At 41.8% G+C, this 21,089-nt stretch overlaps 1 protein-coding gene across 13 annotated transcripts in view; it reads left to right on the forward strand.

The window, feature by feature from the left end:
* Nucleotides 1–21,089, forward strand: part of SETD4 (SET domain containing 4) — a 409,208-nt gene that overhangs the window by 138,591 nt on the left and 249,528 nt on the right. Inside the window, exons 15-16 of one of the 13 annotated variants that reach the window (XM_029213929.1) lie at nucleotides 15,540–15,575; nucleotides 16,397–17,173. The exons of the other annotated variants lie outside the window; for them this stretch is intronic. The gene's annotated coding sequence lies outside the window, so the exon portion shown is untranslated. Of the gene's footprint in view, nucleotides 1–15,539; nucleotides 15,576–16,396; nucleotides 17,174–21,089 lie in introns of those variants that run through there. 13 annotated transcript variants of the gene reach the window in all.

Below are 21,089 nucleotides of genomic sequence, written 5' to 3' on the forward strand. Positions count from 1 at the left end.
ACCTCACTTTGGCAGTTTGTTGGCTCTCGGGAAATATTACAGAATGCGCTGGGAAAACTTTAATGTGGAAGGAGAGGGACAAAGAACTACTACAGTCGAGGAGAACTGGGGTGCAGTGATGGAAGGAGGACATGCTGGTGTGACACCAAGAGAGAGCTATTTCAGGTTGATGAGGGAGGGAGGGGGGGAGGGGCAGCTCCTCCGAGGAGATGACATTTCAGCTGAGTTCAGTGTAACAGGGAGGGATCAGTCATGCAAAGACCTGGGGGAAGAGATGTCAGGGTCGGGAGACCACCAGGTGTAAACATCTCAAGGGAGTAACAATCTACCTTAAAATCTCCCACTTCCAAAGGTAACCTTCTCCGATATACCCATACTTTCTTGTGTTTCAAAAGGAAGCATTCTTTCAGAGCCCATGAGTGCACTAAGGAAGACCTTCTTCCAACAGAATTGGTTATTTATTTTTTTTAAATAGACTTTACCTTTTAGAGCAGTTTTAGGCTCACAACAAAATTGAGTAGAAGGTTCAGAGATTTCCCATACACCCACTGCCCCGACACACACACATGGCTTCCCCACTACCGATAGCCCTGGCCAGAGGGTACATTTGTTACAGTTGATGAACCTACCTTGACATGTCATCATCACCCAGAGTTCATACTTTACATCAGAGTTCACTTTTGGTGCTGTACCTTCTATGGGTTTGGACCAATGTATCATGACATGTATCCACCATTGTAGTGGATACAGAGTAGTTTCACTGCCCTAAAAATCCTCTGATTGGTCATTTTCAAATACAGAGAAACTTCACAAATGTCATTTACATAGCAAAAGAAGAGCAGCCAAGTACAGCTTTTTTCGTTTTTCCTCTTTCTTTAAGATTGTAAAGGTCTTTGACGTGTGAAAGGCAGGCTTTTTATTAACTCGGCATTTGTATCATAAACATAATTCCCAGACAAGCAGGAAAGTCCCAGAATTCTGAGTCATTGATGTTTGAATAGATGTTTTGTAAGGCCAGGCATTTGCTTTCACAAATAAAGCATTGATGAGCTCAACAGTCGCTTGAAATGAACCGGGAAAGTTTTATAATATGCACTTGGCCTTCAGAAGACAGTGCTGTGATTTATAACAATTTTCCCCTCTTTAATCTGTATTCAGATTACAAGAACATTTCTCTTTTTGGCCACCTGTCTTGGTCAATGCTCAGTGTGAGGGAGACCCATATCTGAAAATAGAAAAACAATTAAGCAAGTTCATGTGGAAAAATAAGATATTCACCTGACATACGCTAGATATCTGCTCTTGGTATGTGGGCTGCAGGGCTGCAGTGGTGTCTTCTTTCATGATGGGAGGTTTAAGAAAATGAAGAAGGATTCTGTTTGTGAAATACCAGTTTGGCAGATGTATGATCTGCCAAAAGAAATGGTTCTTTCGTTCTTTTTTTTTTTTTTAAATAAAGTGAATGGTGTTTTTTAAAAAAAATTATTTATTTTTAGTTTTGGCTGCATTGGGTCTTTGTTGCTGCACGCGGGCTTTTCTCTAGTTGTGGCGAGCGGGGGCTACTCTTCGTTGCAGTGCGCGGGCTTCTCATTGCGGTGGCTTCTTACGTTGCTGAGCACGGGCTCAGTAGTTGTGGCTCACGAGCTTAGTTGCTCCGTGGCATGTGGGATCTTCCCTGGCCAGGGCTTGAACCCGTGTCCCCTGCATTGGCAGGCGGATTCTTAACCACTGTGCCACCAGGGAAGCCCCCAAATGGTTATTTCTTATTCCGGGCTGCTGGTAACACAGCTGGAATGTTCTAATACACTAGTGCACTTCATTAATAGAAAGGTCTAAAAATAGAAATGGAGAGCTCAGACGGGGGCGGAGAATAGGTAGTTCAGGCTCCAGTCTCTGACTTTTGAGAATGAAATACCTCATGAGGACTTTGCCAACAGCAAATTGTGGGCAACACTAGCTACCCGCATTGAAGAGAATGCGATTCAAAAGAAGAGAACGGTTCAGCTTGATATAAAGAGCTGGAGTTGGGTTGGGGACTCAGTGGGCAGAAATTGAGGAGATATGAGAGCCTCTGTGGAAATAAGGTCATAGAATTTCAAATACCCAGGTCATGGGCTTAAGTACCTCCTTTCCTCTCTCTCTCTCTCTCTCTCTCCCCTAAACTTTCCATTTTCTTAACCATTCCAAACAGGTTATTCCCTGACTCAAACTGTCCATTTGGGCAAGGAAGTCCATGCTGAGAGACCCCCATTATGGAGGGTAGCGAATACAGCTGTCTGTTCCAGGAGGTTAGAGAGGAAAAAACCATGGCCCGAACATGCGGGCACAGCTCCCTTGGCAGTGAGGAATCTCTGAGTCCTCTGTTGTCTGATGAGATCAAATCATCTCCACCCTTGAATCTTTGGGTCCTGGAGTGGGTCTCAAGGCTCATTTGCTCCCTCACTTGGTGCAGGATCTCTCCGTAATCACAATACTGACTCTTGTTTGAACCCCTCTGGTGATGGGTAAGTCAGTTCTTTGTGAGTCTGCTCACACAGCTAGGTCAATCCAACATACACCATCACGGGCAGTGTGGTGTAACCTCCTGGTAAATTTCACAAACTCCTTACTGCCTGGGGCTCACTCTCAGTGACTCTGATAGAATTGTTCTGGGGAGGGTGCTGGCATCAGTATTATTTAAAACTCTGCCCATGATGCCAATAAGCATCCAAGGTTGAGAGCAATGGCTCTGCTGTTTTTTGTACTGATGGAGGTCAGCTTTCCAGGAGCTACCACCCATCTAAGCTAATTCTGTCCTCTGGAGTCAAGTCTATCTCTTCTTTTACGTGACAGCCTTTCAGACATATGAGGTTGCTAACCTGCCCCTAAGTTTGTATCACTTCCCCGAGCTTTTTTTCTTCTCCAGGCAAAGCCACTCATTTTCTCAAAAGTTACTCCTATTATGTGGTTTTACTTCCCTCACCATCTTGATCTTAAGCTACATTGTCAGGATGCCACTTACAGTGTGTGTCTCTTCATGCTTTTGTTTCATTGTGAGTTCGCTGTCACCTAAATCCCCTCAATTTTCTCCCACAAAAGGCTTACAGCTTAGTCGGGGAGACAGGCATGCCAGCAAACCAAAGCTTCCCCATCCTGTAATTATGAAATTGATTTTTAAAGTCTAAATGCAGGACTTTTATTTACCCTTATTATATTTTATCTTGTTCTGTTTACCTGTTTAATTCTATCCTGCAAAAATACTGTAAGAGTTGCCTGCTGGGTAAGGCGTCTTTATATCTTAATCCATGTTATTAATAACAATAACAATAAGAGACTCTATTTATTTATTTTTGTTGGGGGTAGGAATTTATTAATTAATTTATTTAGTTTTGCTGTGTTGGGTCTTCGTTTCTGTGCGAGGGCTTTCTCCAGTTGCGGCGAGCGGGGGCCACTCTTCATCGCGGTGCGCGGGCCTCTCACAGTCGCGGCCTCTCTTGTTGCGGGACACAGGCTTCAGACGCGCAGGCTCAGTAGTTGTGGCTCATGGGCCCAGTTGCTCCGCGGCACGTGGGATCCTCCCAGACCAGGGCTCGAACCCCTGTCCCCTGCATTAGCAGGCAGATTCTCAACCACTGCGCCACCAGGGAAGCCCCCAGAGACTCTGTTTATTGACTGTAAACACTTATTGACTGGAAGCACCACCAGATTGGATTGAAAGAGACAGAAATAGAGCCCCAACTTCTATGGGGAGGAAGTAGGTTGAGAAGGCTGCAGAATCACCAACTAAGTGTTCTTACAGAAAATGAAGGATGCTCAGAGAAAGAGACAAGAGTCCAGAGGGTGCAGCCAAGAGCCACTTGAGAGTCCTGGGCCCTAGAAAGAAACTTGCACCATCTATGCAGCTGGAGCGCAGAATTGCTTTGGACCAGTGCTGACTGAAGCCTCCTGTTTCTCCCCTTTTTGAATGGGAGTGTCTGTTGTGGTTTTTTTGTTTTGCTTGTCCCACCATTGTGTGTGGAGTATGTGTCTGTATGTCGGGGTGAAGATAATTGGTCTCTGTAGTTCATAGTATTCCGATGGTGATGAACAACCTCAGTGAGTTGTTCAAGAAGAGCCACACTCAGAGAGCTTCAGTTATACTTGGACATGACTCACAAGGATGAGACTTTTGGCTGGTCTTGGGAGGAGTGAGTGTATTTTGCATGTAATACGTGTCCAGAGGCAGATTGAATCTGGGCGCTGTAGCTGCTTGACCCGTAGAATATGGGGAAGTGACACTGTGCCAGTTTTCAGGCCTAGGCACCTTCTGCCTCCTATCTCTTGAGATGCTTATTCTTGGAATCCAGCCACCATGTTGAGAGGAAACTCAAGCTGCCCTATAGAGATGCTTTCATAGGGGAGGAACCAAGAGCCAGAACGATTGCCAGCCAGGTGCGAGAGTGCCCTTGGAAGGGATGGGTCAGCCCCAGTAGAGCTGCCTCAGCTTATTCCAGGTGGGGCAGAGATGAGTTGTCCCTGCTGAGCCCTGCTCAAGATCAGATTCGTGTACACAGTAGATTGTTGTTGTTGAGTTAAACCGCTAAGTTTGGAGCAATTTGATTCACAGTGGTAAGAACAGTGCCAGGCACTGTGCTTCTAACTTTTCATATATTTTCCTACTTAATCCTCCTAACAGTGCTATGACATAGGCATTATTTCTCCTCCTGATAGATGAGAAAATTGGGGCTCAATGATTTAGGTACATGCCGAAGGTCATACAAGTAGTAAATGGCAATACTGGGATTGAAACTGAGCAGTATTGGATTGTATCATACTTTTAACCTCTAAAATGCAGGGCTGAGGTAAGAGAGCCAGGCAGACATTTAACAGATACTTACAGAGTGCTTTCTGAGGAGAGAAAAATAATTAAAACAGAGTGCAAGAAAGTGATAGCTTAGGGAGGAGACAGACATGAAAACAAATAAATACAGTTGAATATGATGTGCCATGATAGCCAAAGTGGAGGGATACAACCACACTTCCAGTTCTTTCTCTGTAGATTTTCTGTCCTCATAAATATATACATGTTTTAATAAAAAAGTGATAGTGCTCTATAAATATTCTAGGACATTTTTTTCACATCTTTCTCTATCATGTATACAAGCCCACTATTTTAAACTGATAATCGTGATTTATTAAACTGTCTCCCCCAAAGATGTTTCTAATATTTTTTTGCTAGTGCATGCAATATTGCATCAGATATCTTTATATATATAACACACATGTGAGTGTTTCTTTAGGAATTGTTGGATCAAAGGTAATCATTGTGATTTCTGAAAATTATTGCCAGAAAAGCTTTATCAGTTTGTACTTTTTTTTTTTTAACATCTTTATTGGAGTATAATTGCTTTATAATGTTGTGTTAGTTTCTGCTGTATAACTAAGGGAATCAGCTATATGTATTATCAGTTTGTACTTTTACCAAGAATGTATGTAAAGGCCAGTTTCCCCCATACTTCATTCTTATGAACACTGCTTTTATCAGTCTGTTAAGTTTTTGCCATGCTGATGGGAGAATAAAGTGTTATTCTTGTTTTAGTTTGTAGTTTCCAGATTATCAGAGCATTTCGTTTGCTTTTGGACACTTGTACATATAGTTTTTTGGAATTTCTGGTTTACATCCTTTCCTGTTTTCTTTTTTTTAATCCTTTTTTTCTTACAGATTTGTATGAGTTCTTTAAATAGTCTAGACATTACTCTCATTAATTGTTGCAAAGATTTTCTCCAAGTCTGTTTCTTGTATTTTAATTTTACTTAAGGAGTCTTTTCTTATGAAAGCATTAAATGTTCATGATAGCAGATCTCTTTTTTTAATAAATTTATTTATTTTATTTTTGGCTGCGTTGGGTCTTCATTGCTGCGCATGGGCTTTCTCTAGTCGTGTCGAGCGGGGTCTACTCGTCGTTGTGGTGTGCAGGCTTCTCATTGTGGTGGTTTCTCTTGTTGTGCAGCATGGGCTCTAGGCGCGTGGGCTTCAGTAGTTGTGGAACTCGGGCTCAGTAGTTGTGGCTCGCAGGCTCAGTAGTTGTGGTGCACAGGCTTAGTTGCTCCGCAGCACGTGGGATCTTCCCAGACCAGGGCTCAAACCCATGTCCCCTGCATTGGCAGGCAGATTCTTAACCACTGCACCACCAGGGAAGCCCTGATAGCAGATCTTTTAATTTTCGTTTTTGGAAATTCTGGTTTTGTCTTGGTTAAGAATGACTTTCTCCAAGGTTACAAATTCTCTGTATTTTCTCCTAATGTTTAGAGTTTTTTTTTTTTTTAATGCTTAGCCCTTCAACCCATCTGGACTTTGTTTTGGAGTATTCTACACAGAAGGGAAATCTAGCTTAATTTTTCTTAATAAATATCTAATTGTCTCAACACCACTTATTTGTTTATCCATCTTTTTCCCATTGAATTGAAACTTTATAAAAATGTTGTATATCTGGGACTGTTTCTGGACTCTGTTATTTTGTTGATTTATTTTTCTATTCTTGTACCAATAGCACACTCTTTTCATTAACTCAGATTTGAAGTATGTTTTGGTATTTAATAGTAGTTCCCTTTAATCTTTTCAAAACAAAGTTCTTATATTTTCTTCTCATGATGAACTTTGAAATCAACTTGCCAGTTCCATAAAAAATTCCATTGGATGCTGATTCAGATTGCATTGAATTCATAGATTAATTTGGGGAGAACTGACATCTTTACAATTTTTTATCTTCCTGTCCATAATGACTGCATTTGCTTTATTAGAAAAACCAATATCATTACATTTTGTAATAGAGATTTTTTTACCCTGGGTCTCAACCCTACAAACTCTGCTTTAATTAGTCTTGTTGTGATTCCAATATGCACCCAGGGGACAAAACCATTCTTGTAGTTTTTTTTTTTTAAATGTTAATTCCTGTACTTTTTTTTTTTTTTTTTCTTTGCGGTACGCGGGCCTCTCACTATTGTGGCCTCTCCCGTTGCGGAGCGCAGGCTCCGGACGTGCAGGCTCAACGGCCATGGCTCACAGGCCCAGCCGCTCTGCGGCACGTGGGATCTTCCCGGACCGGGGCACGAACCCGTGTCCCCTGCATCGGCAGGCGGACTCTCAACCACTGCGCCACCAGGGAAGCCCATCCTGTACATTTTTAACTAGGTTTATTTCTAGGTCTATTACATATCTGTTTGTTGCTATTATTCATGGTATTTCTAAAAAGTTCAAGTTAGACTACTACTTTATACCTTATGCCAGAATGAATTATAGATGGCTTAAATAACTAAATATAAAAACTAAACTATGAAAGGATTAGAAGAAAATATCAGAGACGTTCAATTTGTTATTGCTTGTGTATAAGAAAGGTATTGATTTTGTATCTGATATTATTTTTTAATAGTATTTCCTTCAATTCTCTTGGGACAGCAATTTGTCTACATGTAGGAAAATTTTTATTTTTTTGTCCATATTTATACCTCTTATTTCTTTTACTTTTCTCTCTTTTTAAATAGGACCTATTATATGGAACAATGAAGGATGGTAGCTGTGATGGTTGTCTTGTTTTCAATCTTAATAGAAACTTTCTAATCTTTCATTATTAAATATGATAGTTTCTGTGATAGGCTGCATGATTTTACATTCTTTTTTGCTGTAATAAGAGTTTTTTGTGGTTTTTTTTTTTGGTCTTGTGCTAACCTTGTCGTCTGGTTTTGGAGTCATATTGATGTTAGCTGTGTAGAATGAGTCTGGATTCTCTTTACTTTTGTGTACTTCCAGATAGATGTATAATTTAAGGATTATCAGTTTCTTCATGGAACAGAAATTCATATAAAAGTATTTGGTCTTGGTGCCATTTTTTTGTTTTAAGGATTCAAGCTTTGACTACCTATTAAATTTTTATAAAGGTATTCATCTATTCACATTTTCAGCCTCTTCTTGGATCAATTTTGGTTAATCCATATTTTTATAGAAAATCATGCCCTTGAGATTTTAAAAAATTTTATATAGTATTATTTGCTTTTGTTTAATAAAGTCTCATATCCAGAGTTAGGCCCCTTTTCCCATCGTTAGGTTAATTAATATTTGAAATATTGATTCCAAATTAATTAGTTGGAATTAGCTAATCTATTTTTCTTTCACACTTCGAACAAAACTAGAACTTTAGGATTGTTTTCACTAATTTCTCTCTACTCTCCAACCCTGCTGCCTCCCATGTTGAGATCTTCTGGGATTTTTAAGTTGTAGATTATTATTAAAATTTTTTAAAAGATATTTATAAGCGAACTCTGTTTTATTAGTTTTTCTGTTTACTGTTGATCCATGGGTCCCACCCCATTTTCCTTTTTTTGAATTAATTTCCCTTTCTTGCTTGATTAAATCTATTAGAGAAGGCCTGTGTGTGAATCTTTGAATGTCTGTGAAAAATGCCTTTATTTTGTTTTTCCTTTTCAATGTTAATTTGGGTAGGAATCAGATTCTAGGTTCAAAGTAATTGCCCCTCAGAACTTTTAAGGTATTACTCAATTGTCTTTTAGCATCATGTCTTGTCAAGGAGAAATTTGATGCTGCTCAGAAACTCATTCATTTTAAGTAGGCTGTTTTATTCTCTCATGAAGCACTTAGGATTTTCTTTTTATCTTTGAACTTCTGAATTTTACAACAGTGAGGTTAAAAAAAAATCAAAGAGTAGGTCTTTTGGAAAGTGATGAATAGTTTTAATTCATGTTCCTTCAGCCCTGGGAAATTTTCTTTTTGTTTCTTTATTACTTGTTCTTTTCCATTTCTAGAATTTTTTCTATTCTCTATTTCTAGAATTTTCATTAGATGGATATTGGCACTTCATACCTTTTAAAAATATATATTTTCCATTTTTCCCTTTTGGTGATATATTCTTAAATAATCCCTTGGCTCAATTATCCAGGTCAACAAGTTACTATTTAACTGTGAACTTCCTCTGACTCCATATAGTCACTGAGTGTTTTATTTTCTGAATCAATTCTTACAATTTCTAAGATTTCTCAGATTTTCTTGTGTAGTAGCTGCTTCTTCATCTATAGATCTGATAGCCACTCGTATCTTTTCACAACATGAAATCTGTTAATCCTTCCTCTATTTGCACTATAAACTCTGTTGCCTTCAGTATTATTTCTTCTTCATAATTACTTCTGTGCTGCTCTTTCCTTAAGTCTTTGATTCTTTGTTATCTGCTCATCTCATCTTCATTTACTTTGTCCCTCTGGGCATGCCGTTTCTGATTACAGGTGCTCATCTCTGGTTGGGCTGCTGGGGGTTGGGCAGGATGGGCTGCTGAGAGGGTGTTCGGGCTTTTCTCAGTGTGTCTTCCACATCCACGCTCTGTCCCAAGCAGCCTTGCTCTGGGCCCCCAGGAGGCTGATCTCTGCATCACTGGGCTCCCTTGCCCACTGCCTTCCAGTTGGCTCAGCCAAAGGGACACTCCAGCTGAATCTAGAGGACAGGAGGAAGGATTGGAGTATTGATCTCCCCTTCTCTTCTGTCCTCCCTCTGTCATCCTGGTTTTGGCAGAGGTGGTGTTTTCTATCTATAGTCAGAAGTCCTGGAGGGACACTTCTACCCTGTAGCTACAGCTCTTCCTTGTTTCTAGTAACTGCTCCATCCCTCCCCCTTCAGGACTGGGGAAGGCCATGGTTCTCCACTGGTGCTGACCCCCGGGAGCTTCATCATCCTTGGATGATTCCCTCAGCCCTGTCCTTACCTCTTGAAATAGTCCATTTTTGAGTATCTCTTTGATCAACTTTTTGAGTGTGCCATCCATTTCCTGGAAGCACCCTGATGGAGATGCTGGTGCAATGTTTTTTGTTGTGGCCCCTCCATATCCTCTCAGGGTTTCCTTGGCCATGGGATTAGTTAGAGGACTCATGTCAGCTATAAGAAATAATCCCCAGGGCTTCCCTGGTGGCGCAGTGGTTGAGAGTCCGCCTGCCGATGCAGGGGACGCGGGGTCGTGCCCCGGTCCGGGAAGATCCCACATGCCGCGGAGCGGCTGGGCCCGTGAGCCATGGCCGCTGAGCCTGCACGTCCGGAGCCTGCGCTCCGCAACGGGAGAGGCCACAACAGTGAGAGGCCCACGTATAGGAAAAAAAAAAAAAAAGAAAAAAAAAAAATAACCCCCAAACCCTAGTAACTCAATAAAGATTTGTTTTTCTCTCTACTGATTTCGAAATCCCAGCTCTTTCCATCTTGGAGCATGGTCATCTTCCAGGGGCCCCTCACAGATCTTCATTCGATCCTTTACTTTCAGAGAAGAAAGAATGAGGATGATTGTACAGGACTTTCATAAGCAGGCCTGGAAGGGGTACATTTCATTAGTATCTATTGGCTAGATACTAGTTACATGATCTCAACCTAAGTACAAAGGAAGCTGGCAAATATAGCTTTCCTGTGCCCAGGAAGAGGCAGGTGGGTTTGGTGAGTGTCAAGCCACTTTCTGCCATAGCTTCAGGTGAATGATGCCTCTCTGGCCTGAGCGCCCCAGTCTATCACTTTAACCAGTGCTATATGCTGTTGTTGGTCACCACTCAGTTCAAGGGGGGAGGAGGGAGAAGCCAAAAGATGTAGCTGCTGCAAATGCAGTGATCCAGTATTGTTTTTGCCAGGTTTGCCCCTCTTGCTTCTTGGATCCATTGCCTTGGAGCTTGGAGGACAGTGTAACGACCGCTCTCTGTAGCAGACTTCTGCACAAGTGTTGGTTGTATTTTTCTCCAACAAGTTGATCCTGTTTGATTTTTGTCTTTCTGCTTTTTGTCTCAAAATTTCTAGTTAATGTTAGGTACTGTTTCTTGTTTTTCACCACTCTTATGGCTTCACTATTTAAAAAACCATCTCTTCTTTTTTTTTTTTTTTTGCGGTACACGGGCCTCTCACTGTTGTGGCCTCTCCCGTTGCGGAGCACAGGCTCTGGACGCGCAGGCTCAGCGGCCATGGCTCACGGGCCCAGCCGCTCCGTGGCATGTGGGATTTTCCCGGACCGGGACACGACCCCGCGTCCCCTGCATCGGCAGGCGGACTCTCAATCACTGCGCCACCAGGGAAGCCCCATCTCTTCTATCTTTTATAAGGATGTGGAGCAGGGGGAGAACTAGGTGAATGTACTAAGTTTGTCACTTAGTCCAAATCTCCATCTTTTTGTGAAATTTGAAGAGTGTGGAGTGATTGGCTTAGGAGCAGTTCCAGTGTGCAGTATGAAGAGGCTGCTAAAAGAAAAATGAAATCACGAGCTACTTTGATAGACGTATATTGATACGAAAAGGGTGATTGATGATTCTGTATTCTCATAATTTCTGGGATAGTATGTTTAGCTCTGGATATTGCAATTTATAATACACATACACAAGTTAGGGTTTGTCAAGTGGAGGACATCTATGGTGGTGATTGTTCTAGAAAACATGTCATAAGGTAATTGTGGAGGTGGCCGTGGATATCCTGCATGGAGAGTGAGATATAAGGTGGGATAGGGCGTATGTGCGTTAAAATATGCAGATTTTATGATAGCTGTTAATCTGCTGTGGATTTCTAAAGGGATCGATGTTAAGTATTGATTTATATATTCTATAAATCCTCTTCCCTTTAAAAGTATTGAGGCATTTTTTTTGCCTAACTCTGTTCCTAAACACTTCTCCTTGTTCTCTAAGGTGACCAATGGTGGCCTCCTATCTGGCATGTTTGGATCATTTTTTAATATTTTCTTCTTCTTGGGAGTTTTGGAAGTTACGGTTCTCAAAATGGTGATATTTACCCTTTTAAAAATGTCCTTTTGGTTATGCACTGCCAGGGGAAAGAATGTGTACAGTTCTGCTTACGAGAACAGGTTGCATAGTGGAAGGGGTGAATGCCTCCTTCCACAAAAACAGTAGCATGATCTTGTTTTGCCCCTTGTGTCTTCTTTCCCTTAATGGTAATGTCTGCGTGAAGGAATGCATCCATGAGCTTCTTTATGATGCATGATCTTGTGGGAAAGGGAGTGGTAAATTCACCTTCCTTTGCACATGCATGCATTTATTCCATCTATCCATCCATTTATTCACTCGTTCAAGAAATATATTGTTCCTATTGTGAGCCAGGTATTATTTTAGGTACTAGGAGTATAGCGTAAATATAAGCCTCATGGAGCCTTACATTCAGTTGGGGAAATAAAATAAATGAACTCATAAACATAGTGATAAGTGTGGTGAAAGAAAATAAACCTGGGTCACTCAGTCCGGGGGCAAAAACCCAGCCAGAGCATCTGATTGGCCACGAGAAGTCATGTGACCAGTCTTCCTCACCAGATGTAGGAGCAGGCAGGGTGGAGGCGTTTTCAGCTTCGGTGGTGATATTGATAGGCTATGAAGGCAAACAGTATGTGTGGGTAGAAGTTCCCAAGCACGGAGAAAGGGTTAAGAGGCTGACAGCCAAATCCATGGCAAGACTGTCCAGGACAGTCTCCAAAGATTATATAATCCTTCATGTAAATGGGTGTCAGTCCAACCTAGCTGAGGGGTCCAGGCTTACAGCCCAGTTACTGGAACTGCTTTTTTCCATCAACTTCTGTTTGTGAGAGGAAACCCTTCATACAGGTTTGTTCTTAACAATGTTCTGGCTTTAGAATAAAAATTTTTTGTTGGGGTGTGTTCTTATGATCAAAGCTCCCGTTTTTCCCCACACATGCAATCCATGAGATATTTGAGAAATTTACAACATGCATATTTTGGAGAAGAAGTGTAGCCTGAGCGAGGTGTCAGACACTGGGGGCATTTCGGAAAACCATCTAGAAGATAAAGACACCATCTGTGTGCTCTTAGGTAACCACATTATGGCTGAAGGCCCGGTGTTGGTGATGCCAGTAGATGGGCAAGGCAGTGATTCAGTAAATGAGCAAGAAGACCATTTTTATTTCTACTATGAAGTGTTGTCTTTGTTAAAATAAATAAGATCATATTTCTTTGATTTTAGGTAGCATTATACTAAAGCATTGAATGGGCCTGTGTCCTTGCTCTGAAAGAAAATCCCAATGCCTGGCACTGTTACCTTTAATAGGGTCAAAGTATATTAGGACAAAAATGATTCTGTTGAAAAATGTAAATAGGACAATTATGAATGAATCTGTTAATTCTTGAGAAAAATAGGGCTGAATGGTTTGGAGTTCAGGCTTAGGACCCAGAGGGCTCGGGTTTGAATCTTTCTTTGTTTTGCTCTAAGATTTTGAACAAGGAATCTAACTTCTGTGTTCCTCAGTTATCTAGGAGGCAAAATAATAATAACTCACCTGATTGTTGAGAATTAAATGAATTAATAAAGTTAAGATCAATGCAGGGCAGAAAATAGGTGCTCAATAAATATGAGCCATTTTTATTTGTAACCATCCTCATCTTTCCTCATGGATGAATGCCAGAAAGACAGCCGGGATAATAGCAGGCCTTCTTCAGCACTGAGAGAGAGAGTTGTTAATTACTTCCATCCAACATGTCAATCCATTTTGTTTCCTAGGGGGACATAAGTCCCTGTTTATCTTGGGAGCACATCAGGACTCATCAAGTGAGAGATTCTCAAGGGGCCCTATGAAGCAGCTTTGAGCAGAGGCTGGTGGCCACCATCATTTGCCTTCAAAAATCTTCTAATTTAAGATCTCGTCTTCCTGCGTCTTCAGAGCATAGTCCTGGGCATTGCATCGGAGTTGATCATGGGCACTTGAGTGAATTCAAAGTGCCTGCTGTGTCTGCACTGTGTACTCCAGTGCACGCCCATGGGAGCAACAGAGCAAGTGGTCAGATTCTTAAATTTATATCATCAAATATAACTTTAAAAGTTAACTTTACACCTGTGTTTGGGGAGTTCAAAGCATTTGATCTATTCTCATTTAGGCAACGGGTCAACTTGCCCTTCTGCCACTCTTCGGGGCTCTTAATCCTGACAGAGGACCGGTCAAGAGCTGGATTGGGACTGTGAATGCTGATTTAAGACACATGCTGCTCATTCTATGTACCAGATTCTCTAGCTGTGTCTCAGATCAGAGTGCCAGACCCACCTCAGCCTGCTTCAGCCCAGGAAAAACTATGTTCCTGCCATTCTGGCATGAAATTATGCCTTGAGCATTTATTAATTCATAGGCAAATGAAGGATGTTTCCCAGCGTGATGATGGATGATGCCCATTAAGCCAGATTTCTCAATTTGTGCCTCTTGGGTTTCTAGCTTAAATGCTGATCTGAGTTGAAAAATACCCTTAAGATTCTCATGATATTTATTTATTTATATTGAGATGTAATTGACATATAAAGTTATATTAGCTTCAGCATAGCATAATGATTCGATACATGCATATATTGTGAGATGACCACCAAAATAAGTCTGGGTAGCATCCAGCACCGCACATGGTGATGATTTTAAATGGTACCTACATATTATATTTACTAAAGAAGAGTTGGCTCTTACCTCTAATGCTGCTAGCCTTTGAAAGTTGATGACATACCACAAATATCCCTAGCTTTCCTTCACAGACCTTTCGGATGAGTCATCTGTGGCTTTATTTGAACTCGCTTAGGAACGAGTTTTCAATATTTAGGCAATCAATTTCCTTAGGCCCCTCCCCCTGCTTCTGCTGCCTCTCCCTCCTTCTTGCCATGGCAGCTCCCATGTGTTGAGAACATACTACAGACCATACTGTGGTTGGCAGAATAATGGGCCCCAGAGATGTCCACATCCTAATCCACAGAACTTGTGAACATGTCCCTTTGCATGGCACAGTGGACTTTGTGGATGTGATTGATTTAAAGATTTTGAGGTAGGGAGATTTTCCTGGATTAGCCAAGTGGGTGCAAGGTAATCACAAATGTGCTTATGGAAAAAGTGGGAAGAGCAGAGTCAGAGGGAGATCTGAAGTTGCTACACTGCTGGCTTTGAAGACGGAGGAAGGGGCCACCTGCCAAGGAATGCAGGCTGCCTTCAGAACCTGTGAAAAGCAAGGAAGTAGGTTCTTACCCAGAACCTCTAGAAGGAAGGCAGCCCTGATGACACCTTGATTTTAGCCTAGTGAGACCCACTTTGGACATTTTTTATCTCTATTTATTTAGTTATTGAAGTATAGTTGATTTACAGTGTTGTGTTAATTTCTGCTGTACAGCAAAGTGACTCAGTTATACACATACATACATTCTTTTTAATATTCATTTCCATGATGGTTTATCCCAGGATATTGAATACAGTTCCCTGTGCTCTACAACAGGACCTTGTTGTTTATCCATCCTATGTGTAACGGTTTGCATCTACTAACCCTAAGCTCCCAGTCTGTCCCTCTCCCACCCCCCTCCCCCTTGGCAACCAGAAATCTGTTCTCTGTGTCTGTGACTTTGGACTTTGATCTTCAGAATCATAAGATAATACATCTGTGTTGTTTAAGCCACTAAGTTTGTGGTAATTTATTCCAACAGACATAGAAAACTAATACTCGGGCATTGTGTTAAGTTTTTTACACACATTATCTGAAGTTAATCCTCTCTACAGTCTTTTGAGTTATGTACTGTTATCTTCATTTTGCAGAAGAAGAAACAGTTGTGGGGAGATCCAGGAGGGCAGGTAACATTCCAATATATCCAAACTTGATGCACATGTCCTTGTGTTCACTCCATGCCCAGGCTTTGTAGATTTGGTAGCATCTAAACATGTCTCTCCTTGTGCTTTTCCAGGTAGGAAGTTATGTTTCCCTTCATTTCCTCATGGAAACCTCTTCATCCTCTTGAGCACTTTTCTTATTCTTCTTTGAACATTCTGTAAGATATTCTAACTCATTGTGTTTTTCTTGGAGGGCAAGAAGTACCTCAAGGTCTTTTCAAATTATTCCTTGCGTGTTCATTTAGTGTAAGCTTATAAGTAAACTGAGGAGGAAAGAAGGAAGGGAACATAGGTTCACAGAGCATCCCCTTATGTCAGGGGATTCCCATATATGATCTTATTTTATCTTCATGGGAACCCTAAGTGGTGGGTATCATAAGCCCATTTTATAGACAAGAAACTTGAGGCTCAGAGTTTGGATAGCTGGCTCAGGGTCAAAGTTTTTCTTTTTTTTTCTTTTAGGATCGCTAGAATGATTTAGTATTTATGGATCCTTAGAACTGTAACAGGTTTACAGTAACATAGGGGTTAGCAAGCTGCAACTCTTGGACCAGATCCAGCATGTGACCTCTTTTTGTGCTGCCTGTGAGCTGAGAATTGTCATTACATTTTTTTTATGTTACATGTATTTTATTGATTTATTTATTTTTAACCTCTTCATTGGAGTATAATTGCTTTACAATGCTGTGTTAGTTTCTGCTCTATAACAAAGTGAGCTATACGTATACCTATATCCCCATATCCCCTCCCTCTTGCGTCTCCCTACCACCCTCCCTATCGCACAGTTTTTCCATGTTGGAGTTAGGATTCGAGCCCAGGGCTACCCCATTATAAGGCCCATGATGCTGCCAGGACCACTGCAGTGGAGATTCCTGTGGAGGCAACCAGCAGAAGGGACTGCGGAAACAGACAGGGGGAAGAGGGAGATCAGACTATGTACTATGTGGTGGAGTAAACCCATGCCGGTGAAGCCAGAGCAGCTGCGGCTTGCCGTGTCCTTTCCCTGCTAACTGTCATCTGCCCTCCGGACTTTTGGGCAGGTGAGATTGTGCAAGGGGATCGAGGCAAGGGGAGGAATGGAGAGAGCAATTTCCAGTCTATATCAGTGTGTGGGTTATAAACCATGGAAACAGATGATTTTCTTTCTGTAAGTGTTTTGAAATTGCCTATCAATGAGATTTATCAAGAACTCAGATATTCCCAGTAGCTAAATCATGTTTTGAAAACATCGTCTGTATTGATTTAAGAAATATGAGTATCTCATTATCTCCTATGTTTCGGATGCCTGTGTGTCTTGTTCAAGCCCATGTAAATAAATACATTTACTGAGTAAAAATAAAAAAGAGTCTACATTCAGGCATCTCATACATGACGTTGAGGGGAAAAAAGAGAGGATGCAAACAAAAATACGTGTACCGAAGTCCCAGGAACTTCATGTTTGAATTGTTTTTACTGGAATTTGCAAATGACCCATGTTCTGTGTTTTACTGGATTTGAAAATAAACCACAGTTGGGAACCAATCTTGTCCTCACTTATCCCTGCCACATTCCTGACACATGGGCCAGAGATTTTTTGGGTCAAGGTGTCCTCCTCATTTCTTTACTGAGAACTTTGATTAAGGTCAGTCTGATTACCTGGAGAGGTTTGATTTAATCTGTTGAAAGAAACGGGAGACTGCCAGGTGCTAGTTCCTCGTCCTCTGAAAGCTCTGTCTGGATTATTCCTCAGCAATCCCCAGCTTCCTGCACTCAGCATCTGAGGTGTCACAATGTTTTATTCTTTTGGTTAAGATATTAATGTAGAGGTGCAGATCCTTCCTTGGAAGCTGACAAAAGCAAATCCAAAATATTCTCCCCTTAAAGGAAAACCAAACATACAATTTAAAAAATTTGAAGTATAGTTGGCTTATAATGATTCAGGTTATATACATATATATGTATATATATATATATAACTTTTCAGATTCTTTTTCATTATAGGTTATTACAAGATACTGAATATAGTTCCCTGTGCTATATAGTAGGTCCTTGTTGTTCATCTATTTTATAGTAACGTGAATCTGTTAATCCCAAATTCCCAATTTATCCCTCCCCCCCTTTCCCCTTTGGTAACCATAAGTTTATTTCGTGTGTCTGTGAGTCTATTTCTGTTTTGTAAATAAGCTCATTTGTATCTTTCTTCAGATTCCACATATAAGTGATATCATGATATTTGTCTTTGTCTGACTTACTTCACTTATCAAGCATACTGTTTTTAAGGGGACAACCTAAAGTCAGAAAGTTTTAAAGAGTTGTTAGTACTCAAGAGTTTGGGTTCATTTAAAAAGTTTAAAATAGGAATTGATGGTTTGGAAGCCTTTGTTTGTCTAGGAAGAGATCTCCCTTTTCAGTCATCTCACTGAAAGGCACCTTAGCTATTATCCTGAACAAGAAGAGTCGCGAAACTGAAACCAGCCGCTGGGAGGAGCTGGCAAGCTCGGAGGAGAAGGAATGGGGTTACCTTGTCCTGTGTGACGTTCTCAAACTCACTTCTTGGCCCTCAGTTAGAACCATAAAAGGATCTCAGAATAGGTGAGGGGGCACTGAGAAAAACTAATTACTGCAGAAGGAGCCCTCATAACCTCTTATGGCCACTCGTGTGGGTATTTATTGGTCTTTACAATCTAGAGATGATTCCTTGGGCCTCACACAGCAGATCAGACTCCAGTTTGGTGTGATTCCAGGGTGCACCGTGTTTGATGAACGATGGTTCTATGGTATCTCTGGGTCCGTGACTGATTAGGCCTGGGGGGAGCAAGGGCACGCATTCTTTGGGAATTTGATTCCTTCTCATATCTTCCTTGATCTTCTCCCCATAAAATACTCTTCATGACTATCTCTAGACTCTCCCTTACCTTCTTGCTTTTCTGTTTCTGTTTCTAAGATGAGGTCCACTATATCTTAAAGCATCCCTTCTCTGGCCCCTGCCTGATTCTCATCCTTGGTGGCCCTCTTCTGCTAAGATCTTTTGGATGAAACAGGGCTCTCCTGAGCCTCAGGTCTGGGCCCTTTCTGCCCCACTAGGGGAAGGAGCTGAGGGGGTTTTGGCTCAGCACTCCGGGCTGCAACCGGTCCCTCTGTCTGCCCTTCCAGGTCTGCTTTACATCCAGGTCTGCCACTGGCTTCCACGCAGCGACGGGGCCCCGATCCCTCCCTTAGGAATCTGCCCGGTACTCAATCCCCCCACTCCTGTTTGGACGGGCCCCTTCTGTTTGCCCTCGCCCATCCTCCCCAGGGACTGGTGTCTTGCCCCTGAGTCATGGCCCACTGGTGGGATGCCATCTCTCTGTCACGATTCCCGATGCTGTTTGGCTGTCTTTCTCCCCACCTCCTTGAGTAGCTCCTCCTCCTGCTTCCTTCCTGCTCCTGGTTTAGTTTATTTGTTGGGAAAATTTACAGTTCACCACGTGGACAGATTGCGCCCTTCCTTCACCTGCCCCCACGCTGTCTGCTCCCCGGGATGACTCGTGGTTGGCTGTTGCCAACCCCTTTGGACCCTGCGCCCTGCTTGCGGAACTGGATTCGGAGGCTGGGTCAGCCTGCCCCCAAGTCCGTTCTACCCTATCCCCACCCCAGTGACTCCTTGAAGTTCCAGGTTCGGTCCCTTCAAATCTCTTCCATCCCATTGCAATTAACCAGCCTTTGTCCACACAGTTCACACCCCCATATCTCACGTTTGTTTGGATTGATGATTTCCCTACCATAATTATCAGTGACTGTCCCACCTACTAGTTGCTCCTGTCCCCACCACTCTATTACAAATATGCCACCAAGGAATCCTAATGGCTACCTTATCGACAAAACTATTGGCTGTATCTCATTAGTCCTCTGTCTCTGTTCCCTAATTTCTTTCCAACATCTGGCACAGTGACCACCTGTTCTTGTAGAAAGCGCCCTCTTACCTTGCCATTGATGGGAATTTGTTCTTTCCATCCTCTTCTTGGCACCCATAGTTGTGACTCCCTTTGCTGAGTTTTCCTGAGCCTTCCCCGTCTCCCTCCCACCCTGGGGGCCCTCACTGTGTCTTCTAGGGCCTTTGCCTTTACTCTCTTGGTGAAGTCACATGCAGCTTGAAGCGTGTAACTCACAAACCTACAGTCCCTGCCTCAGTGGCACTCCAGTTTTTATTTCCAATTTCAGAATTGGAGTGGAATATGAGAGTCTCTTGGAGCCAACAGTAATTTTATTATTATTGTTATTAATTTTTACTATTACATTCCCCTTGTTATTCCTCTATTCCCCCAGACAGGGAACCTGGGACTCTTTCATTTGATTCCTTTTTCTCCTTTAAACAACAGCATTCTAATGATATATCCCCTCCATCTTCTTCATTCTTTCCTTGTAGGAAAACCAAAAAATCCTATGCGTTGGAGTTTTTGCTCTGCAGCAAGAGGTCAGCCCGCTGGACTCTGAGTTGCTGGTGATTCAGTTTGCTTGAGACAATCTGGGAGAACACACGCACACACACACGTGCACGTACACAGGGAAATATACCAAATGAGAAGAGAGAGATGGGTTCCTCGTTCTTCTGGAGTTTTCTCTATACTTTCTGTTGTCCATTTCGGTGCTTATTCCTGGGCCTCAAGCTGTCGTTTACTGTGGTGAGCTATCACCTGAGGCATCCCGCACGTTAACGTGCTCAGGTGTGCTGGAGCTAGTGATGATGTGGCTGGAAGGCATGGTGGCCGGACCACACTCCTAAAGAAAACATTTACCTTTAAAAAGAAATGATCTGGTTGTAATCTCTCAAACTAAACAAAAAAAATAGTACTTTTGGAATTACTTTTTTCTTGATTAGTTTGCTTTTTACAACGAAAGTTACTTTGAAACTTTGAATGCTGTCTCATATTAATCAATCATATAAACCCTTTTACCTAAATCATTAGAACAAAGCAGGTAAGTGGAAAGCACAAATGATAATGTGTTTAACGTGTTTGGCATCTCGTTCGATCCACACGACACACCTGTGCAGAGATTAGTACTCCCTATTCCCTCCTTTTGCAGATAAAGAGGTTGAAAAGTGAAAAGACTTCATAACACTCATGAACAACAGTGCTGGTTCTAGAACACAGGAATTCTTTCCTAAGCCAGTGCTCTTTCTACTGTGCTATTTTCACCATTATTGTTTGTTGTGCTGAGTCTATATATTTAGTCTGTTAGAGACAGTTGAACTGTGAGATGCATCCATCATCTTGGCAAAGAAGCTTAAATAAAATGACCAGAAATGCCAAGTCTTGTTGGTTGAACAGGTCTGCGAAGGCTCGAGACATCAACGTTATTATTAAAAAGCATCGACCTGGAGAACAGGCCCAGTAACAGGAAACCTTTTCACAGTGTCTCAGTTCTGTCACACTGGACAGCTAGATTAAGGACTCAGAATCTGTGAATAGATTGTTCTAGAATTATTTCCCTAAAGACATATTTTTTGGTAAAGAACTT

Source organism: Monodon monoceros, unplaced genomic scaffold, assembly GCF_005190385.1.
Source record: "Monodon monoceros isolate NGI ecotype Baffin Bay Population unplaced genomic scaffold, NGI_Narwhal_1 Super_Scaffold_11, whole genome shotgun sequence".
NCBI classification, from domain to species: domain Eukaryota; kingdom Metazoa; phylum Chordata; class Mammalia; order Artiodactyla; family Monodontidae; genus Monodon; species Monodon monoceros.